Consider the following 7,482-nt stretch of genomic DNA (forward strand, 5'->3'; position numbering starts at 1 on the left):
CATGATGTTTCCCCGCATGTAAATACTTGCCAATAGAAACAGGAAGAATACTCCAAAACGTTTGCTCAACAAGTGAAGTAGAAGTAGAAGTAAAAGAGGGAGAAGGAGAAAAGAAAGGAAGAGAGGTGATTACGGCATTGATGAATATTGTCGCATTCATGTGGTGAGACGCTGCAGTGAGAAGGGAGTTGTCTGACCCTCTCTGCTATCTCTCGTTGTTGTTGCTCTTGCTGCCATTTACGTCCGTGATGGTTCTGGTTCTGAAAGCACTCACCTAGACGAAAAAATACATCAAAGGATAAACTTTGGCAATGGTAATCAAATATGCTAATAGAAATTGTCGTACAGAAGATAAACCACAATACTTGGGGCAAAGGGTTGTAATTTCTCTCAATATTTTTGCAAACATGGTGTGCATGCTATTCTTGATTCAATGTTTCCTCTAAGTTAATTTTTTTGTTCAATAAAAACTAACGATAGAGTTGAAACATGAGGAATCAGTGGAACTGGAATAAAAGCATTATGTTTGTTATTGTAAAATTTTTATTCAACACATTCCTCTTCTTACGATGCATAAAATAGGAAGATTCAAAAGTAAAATATCCGTCTATCAAGCCATAAATGTGCAACATGTGCTATCAAAGCCTATTTATGTGATGTGCTTATTTTTTATATGAATAAAATAGATAGTTGAAGCGATATGGAGAATGGGTATGAAGAAATGGATACTTTTAACAAGAAGAGATTGTGCTGAGAAAGATTGATCAGGAAAAACCAACATAGCGATCTACTATCTTGACGATTTGGTTATTGACATCCATTTAAACATCCAAGTGCTAATCTGGTACATTCATTTTTCCTTGTTAAAACTTGGATATTTAAGCTCTATGTGACTACGATGTTGTCTAGAAGCTCAAACCTAAAATCAAAAGCAAGAAATGCTTTCCTCTCTATTGGTATATGTATTTCAACACTTCTATACTTTTCTTTTTCATTTGTACGTGAAAATATTTGTGAATATATGTATTAATGACATGAGACTATTGTTCATGCAAATTGCCACGTTGCACATGAAGCTTTTCCAAATGATGCCACACCCTTCTTGCTGGATACAAAAGACACATCTACAGAATGTAATCCTTATGCCCTGGACATTTTCCTTAATAATTCTACAAGAAAAAAGAAAAGATCACTACAGAAAATAACACCAACCAATAAAGAAAAAAACATAATTTTCAAATATGACGTCAGGTTAATTTCTAATTTTTCCTAACACTATTGTTTAGAAAGGAATATCATAGTTTGCACAGGTTTTGAAGAGCTAACAAATGCTTCAAATGCCTATTGAAAACTATAGTCTCCTGCCTTTATGACAGGGACTAACAATGCAGTTTTATTTAACATGTTTTCCTCAAATTTCCTACAACTTTCGCGAGGTGATCTTGCCTCTTTTTTGTGAATTGATAACAAGTATATTAATTTATTAATAGAAAAGGACTATTCATCAAAAAAAATTCCTCCATGTTTTTCTTCTCTTTTCCAGCTAGACTTGTACTCTTGTTATGGGTTCATAAAAAAATCAAAGTTCTTTAGCAACTAATATTGTTGTAATTCAAAGTTATTGTGATAGTAACTGTTTCATCAACAACCAAAAATTTAGGCTTAATGAACATTAACTTTGCATATTTAGTCTATTCACTACCATGCATTGAGATTAAAAAAAATTGTAGTTAGTTATCAATTATATTTTTTGTGGTATACTCTACACTATGGCTATACTAGAATAGCAGTATGGATGGCATATTTTTTGGGGGGCATAATTTGACTTGGGTGGTATTGTAAGTGAACTAATGAGTTTAATTCTTTTTTTTTTTGTTTCTACAGTTTGTAGAAGGATTTTGTTGGACACAGACTAGAGAGAGGCATTTTCTATGCATGTAAGGTATCAAAAAGTTGTTTTGAGAGAAGATGTTGGATTATTTAATAAGGAGAGGACTAGAAACGTCACAAGCTATTATCATATGTGCTAAGTAAAAATCTACCTCTAATTCTCTCTATTCAATGTTTTTCTTTTAATATTTGACAATGCGAGATTTGAACCATTGACCTCCCAGAAGGAAGCCATGCCAATTCACGGCTGCTAGTAAAAATCCACCTCTAATTCTCTCTACTCAATGTTGCATTAATGTGAATATTATACTAAATGGATCAATGAGTTTGACTCAAAAATCACATTTGAATCCTAAAAAATAAAATCATAATTTGACTTATTGCGGAATCTATCACCTACTCATCATTTGATGAGTTAAAGGTTCTCTATATAAATGGTTCATAAGATACAACATTCGATGAAAATTTTGCAATTGTGGTAGCAAACTAAGAGGGCTTAACCTTGGAAGAAACTCCACAGCTAAGCACATTTGAACTACATGTATTGCAACATGTTAACTCCTTGAAAAGCCCAACACTTCACCCTTGTGCCAATCACCTCGATTTAACAAGTGTTTAAGTGTTCCATTCATTCCCTAAAAGATGGGTTCTTGTGAACCACTACTTATAAAACATGGGTCAATAAGTTTGACTTGAAAACTAGCTAGTCAAATTCTGATAGCAATATCATAATTTTTTGATGCTCTTATGAATGACAAGGATATTGCCTAAACTATCATATACAAAACTAAAATTCTAATAATTCCCTAGAAAGAAGATTCTACTTTTTGATCAAATAACTATTAAAACATCTATTATCAACTAACTGGTACAAGAACTGACTGGATTGTGAATGCCTAAATTGTTAGAGTGGGGTTTTCGTTGCATCAAAAGATTGATCTGTCAATGCATGATACAACCAGTCAACTTATAGTACATAGGAGACAATTAAGCGCTTTTCGCAAATCTAAAGGGGAGTGCTGAATATTTTTTCCAACAATCTCCCCCTTAACATTACTCGAGGGTATGAGGATTTGAATTGCTTTGATACCATTTATTAGAGTGGGGTTTTTGTTGCAGCTAAAAACTGATATGTCAATACGTGATACAATGACTCAACTTATAATAAATAGGAGGTGGTTAAGCCCTTGGCATGAATCTTGAAAGAAGCTATAAACATTTTCCAACATAATCTTCCAAATTTGATAACATTTGGTTGAAATCTAGTAAGCCAAATAAGCTATTTTTAGGAAGAAATTATCGCTAAAAGCACTTCATCTCAGCCATGTTTTCTTCTTTCTTAGATTTCTTGAATTCACTTTCTCTTTTTTAATCACAAAATTAAAGTGATCGAGCCTAAAAATTATTCTCAATTTTGTAAGGCATGTAGACTTTCTCGAACCTTGTTTTGTAGAAATTGAATTATTTAGATGTCAAACATCTTGTGATGATATAATTCGTTGTCTTTATATGCTTGATCATCGATTTTGGATTGGAAGAATTTAGGCTTCTTGCATTGCTATTTGAATAGTTTTCTATGTTTGATGGATTGCACATGCCTTGTTAATTTATGTAAGCTAGGAGTTGTTGCATTTCAGATTAACATACAAAAAATAGGTTTGTTTACTCGGTATAGTTACATGTGTATGTTTATGTTATTGTCCTAATATATTTTATTCACTTCTCCTATTTGTTTCCCAAGGAATATTGTATACTAATAAAAAAATATAGATATCTTGTGTCTTTTTAACTGAATAGATGTTCTAGACGAAAATTACGGTATTCTAGGTGGTTGAAAATATAAGACTTCAAAATTTCCTAGTTAGTTGATATGATATATTGGGTTTAAAGAACCTTTATGGATATACTAGGTTATTTTCTTCATTAAGGAGTCATCAAGGGATAAGAACTTTGAATTGTGCATGACTATGTGCATTGGTTTCATGAGTTTTTTTGAATATTTGGCAGTCGTTGGATTGAAATGGTTCCAGGTCTAGTGTTGCGGGAAGAATGGTTTATCAGGTGGTTATTGTGTTAATTTGTTTGGACGTAGAATATTTGTTTATCTGTATATTAGTTTTGTGATAGTTTTTGTTGCAATAGATACCTTTGGTTATAGTTAGGCACAATTGACCGCGTTTCTAATTTTGAGGACGAGGACAGAGTCTTTTCCCATACGACAGTTGAATAGTTGGGGCCTAGTACAGTTAGACCCGACAGTAGTCAAGGAGGATTCCCTCTAACATAAAATAGACCTTTTACTTTTTCTTTCCACAGTTGTGAGGCTTTATTTGTTCCTCTTTAGAATGATCTTCCAAATTAAGCTTTGATTGCTAGCTCGTTATCACTGCCAGTTTCTCCACAACAACTTGCTTCACGAGAGGACCATATGCAAAACTTAGCCAAGCCAAAATTCTATACACCAGCTCTTAGATCAAAAACAAGAAAGTTCTCTAGTGCCAATTCTTTGTTCATGTTCACTTTGGAAGGCACATATATACTGCAATCTAAACCATTTCATAATCAATATGTGACTCTTGAAATGCACTCTTCCTAATCGAATATGGAACCTTCATCAACTGGTAGAGAGAGTTCTTCATATTCAACTTCTAGCCATTTTCCTCCTATCTGCAATTTTAGTTCATTAGCTTGGGGGTGGCTAGGCGATTGATGCATTGGAAAGGGAACATGGTGGGAACTTCAAACAACTTTTTTTGTGCTAGGTAATCATGGGCTTATAGTTCGTGCTTTTTGTAGTGATGAATTAGATCATGACAGGACAAGTATGAGATTGAGTGCCACTAGAGAAGCAGGTGTGAAGGAGCCAAAAGGCATGCGAAATACATTAGGAAGGTTCATAAAATAAGGACCTACTAGTGTTCGTTTGGATGATTGTTTTGCACAAGTGGATCTTGCAAGTAAAGAAAGTAATACGTATAATAGAAGTGAGTTTTAAGAATAAATTGATTTCACTAGTGAAGTTTGAGGAAGGGGTAATGACAGTACATCATTGGGTCAAAAATCTAGTATAAATTCTTCCTCAAAAAGATGGTTAGAGTCTTTTTTTTATAGATATAGAGATGAAGGAATTTGGATGAAACATTAATGCTAAGTTCCAAATGAAGTCTTTAATCCCTTCTTCAGCTAAGGTGGTCTCTTTCTATATTTCTTCTACATTTTCAATATTTTTGAATTTTATTAAGTCTTGAGGGAAGTGTTTCCCTATGCTACACATGATCTTGGGTTAACTACTATCATCAGAAAGGAATAATGTAACACCCTTTCAAGGAACTCAAGAGGACAAGACTAAATACTACTAAATTTAGTGAATGCCCCCTCCACAAAATCTTTAATTTAGCACAACAATGTATTAATAGGATTTCTTTCTAAAGATAAAGAGGTGTATAATGTAAAACAATGTTTAAAAAATGCACTTTTTTAAGTTCCATATTCCACTGTAAGTCCGACTTATTAAAAGAACTAAATAGTGTTGAATATACCATTTTAAAAAAAAATTAAAGAAGTGAAAATGAGAAAATCTTACCTTCATCTATGTAATTTATCTTTTCAAGTGCAGTGCTACGTGAATCTCTCTGACTCAATGAAATAGAGGAAACAAAAAACCAACCACTCTCTCCTTTGAATGTTAATGGTGATGACTTTTCCACGCTATGCACATGCTTATCTAGTGCATCATGATTAGGCTTTACACCTACTTGTTACATTTTCTCAAATATCTATAGAGCATTGCTACAATGTCCATGTTGGGGAAAAACAAAAAAACATGGCATTCCATAAGGCTGAATCTATATAACAACACAAACAATATGCCTTTGAAATGCTCTCATAATAATATTTATTGGATCCCACACTTATACTTAGTTCTATAATACAAATATATGCCTTGTACCAACTTATAAGACATTTATACAAATGTTACACACACACACATTCAATTTAAATGACACCAAACATAATATTTAAATACAAGTTACATAAATAAATAAAAAGTTAATAATAATAATAAAAGTTAATAGCCAATCTATCCAAATAGCTTTAGAACAATAGGTCAAAAGAAAGCCATGACATGTATTTAAAGAACACTAAAAAGAATATAGTATTTTCAACCTTGAACATAAATTCTCTTATAAAGAGCATTTAAATTGGTAAACCTAGAACTCCTTAATTTATTTAATGTCATATTTTTAATTGCATTTGTGGTTTTAGATCGTATTTTGGGAATATCCAAAAAGGGGACATTGCATTTTGTTGAATTTGTGTACAAATGTCCCAACCACATACTAGTCATAGTACTCTCAAGGTACTATGCAAAAATTATTAAATACAAATTACAAACTACATGTACTTTTTTATTTTGATTTTCTTCACACATGAGAGTTATTAAAGACTTAACCTTTACCATTAAAAAGAAGATTGCTTCATCTTTACTAAGATTTCTATAACTTTTTGTTTTTGTCATTTTATTTGAGTACTGTGGAATGTAATATAATTGGAGAATTGTGAGCATATCCAAAGCCTTATTAGATTGATTTTGTCGCAGTAGTCCTCCACATTTCTATTATAATAATTGCAAATGTTGTCATACATAAAAACTAAGGTCTAGTAAACATTTTAAATTATTATGGCAGAGTAAGGTTCAGCTAATAACAAGTGATCCAATATATAATTATGTCTCTCCACAGTATTACATAAGTAGTATGGCTTGGTTCCTAAATTGGAATCTGAGTGACTATGTAATTAAGTATCAAAGTTTGGAAATGTTTTTAAGGTGCAAACATTTTTTTGTTTTCTATGCACTGTAGAAAATGGAGTAGTTGGAGATGTCTTATTCATCACCATCATGTCTTGGAAATGGCTAGCTTGTTGGAATATTTAAATTTAGCGTACGTTTTCTCCCTGGAGCCAAATGCTCACCTATCCCCCTGATGTCCAGAACAGATAGAAACTTTAATACAGGTAGTTGAGATTTTTCAAATCAAAAAAAGAGGGGGAAAATGGAATGTGACAAAAAGGAATGTTCATTCATTCATTTAGAGATTTCAAGCATATTCAGTAGATCAGTAGTTGCAGAGCAGAGCAGAAGAAGGAAGAAAAAAAGAAGTTTGTGCTTGCAGTTGCATGTGTTTCCCCTATTTTCTCTGTAAATTTATTATTGTTGAACTTGTCCTGTTGAAGCAGTGATTGCTCCAGGCACCATTGTATACAGCCATTAGAGTTGCAGGTTTAAAGATTTTGAGGTATTAAAGTTGTTTGAAGTTTTACCAGTTTAGAGTTATTTTAGGGTTTTCTGGTTGAAGCCGAATGCTCCCAGATTTTGTAATAAGTTAATGAAAGATTGAATAGAAAGAAAGCAGGCATACTTGAATCTATCTTCCTCTTCTATTCATTGCATTCGACAAGTTTGGTTGAAATGTTAAAGCTTTGGCTTTCTGGTTTTAATGGTGAAAGCATTCACGTTGAATTTGTCTAAGTTATAATATTTTCAATTTGAAACAAAACACTCGGCATCCTCTTTGTTGTTAATATTTTCTA

The 7,482-nt window shown here is 32.6% G+C and overlaps 1 long non-coding RNA gene across 1 annotated transcript in view; it reads left to right on the forward strand.

Annotated features, from left to right (window-relative positions):
• LOC149529051 (uncharacterized) overlaps positions 1 to 2,270 on the forward strand; it is a 95,002-nt gene extending 92,732 nt beyond the window's left edge. Inside the window, exon 2 of the long non-coding RNA XR_016358755.1 lies at positions 1,885 to 2,270. This is a non-coding gene — a long non-coding RNA (uncharacterized LOC149529051). The remainder of the gene's footprint in view (positions 1 to 1,884) is intronic.
• The last annotated feature ends 5,212 nt before the right edge of the window (positions 2,271 to 7,482 follow it).

This window comes from Cupressus sempervirens, chromosome 11, assembly GCF_028749045.1.
Source record: "Cupressus sempervirens isolate cs-2001-9-10 chromosome 11, ASM2874904v1, whole genome shotgun sequence".
In the NCBI taxonomy this organism is placed as follows: Eukaryota; Viridiplantae; Streptophyta; class Pinopsida; order Cupressales; family Cupressaceae; genus Cupressus; species Cupressus sempervirens.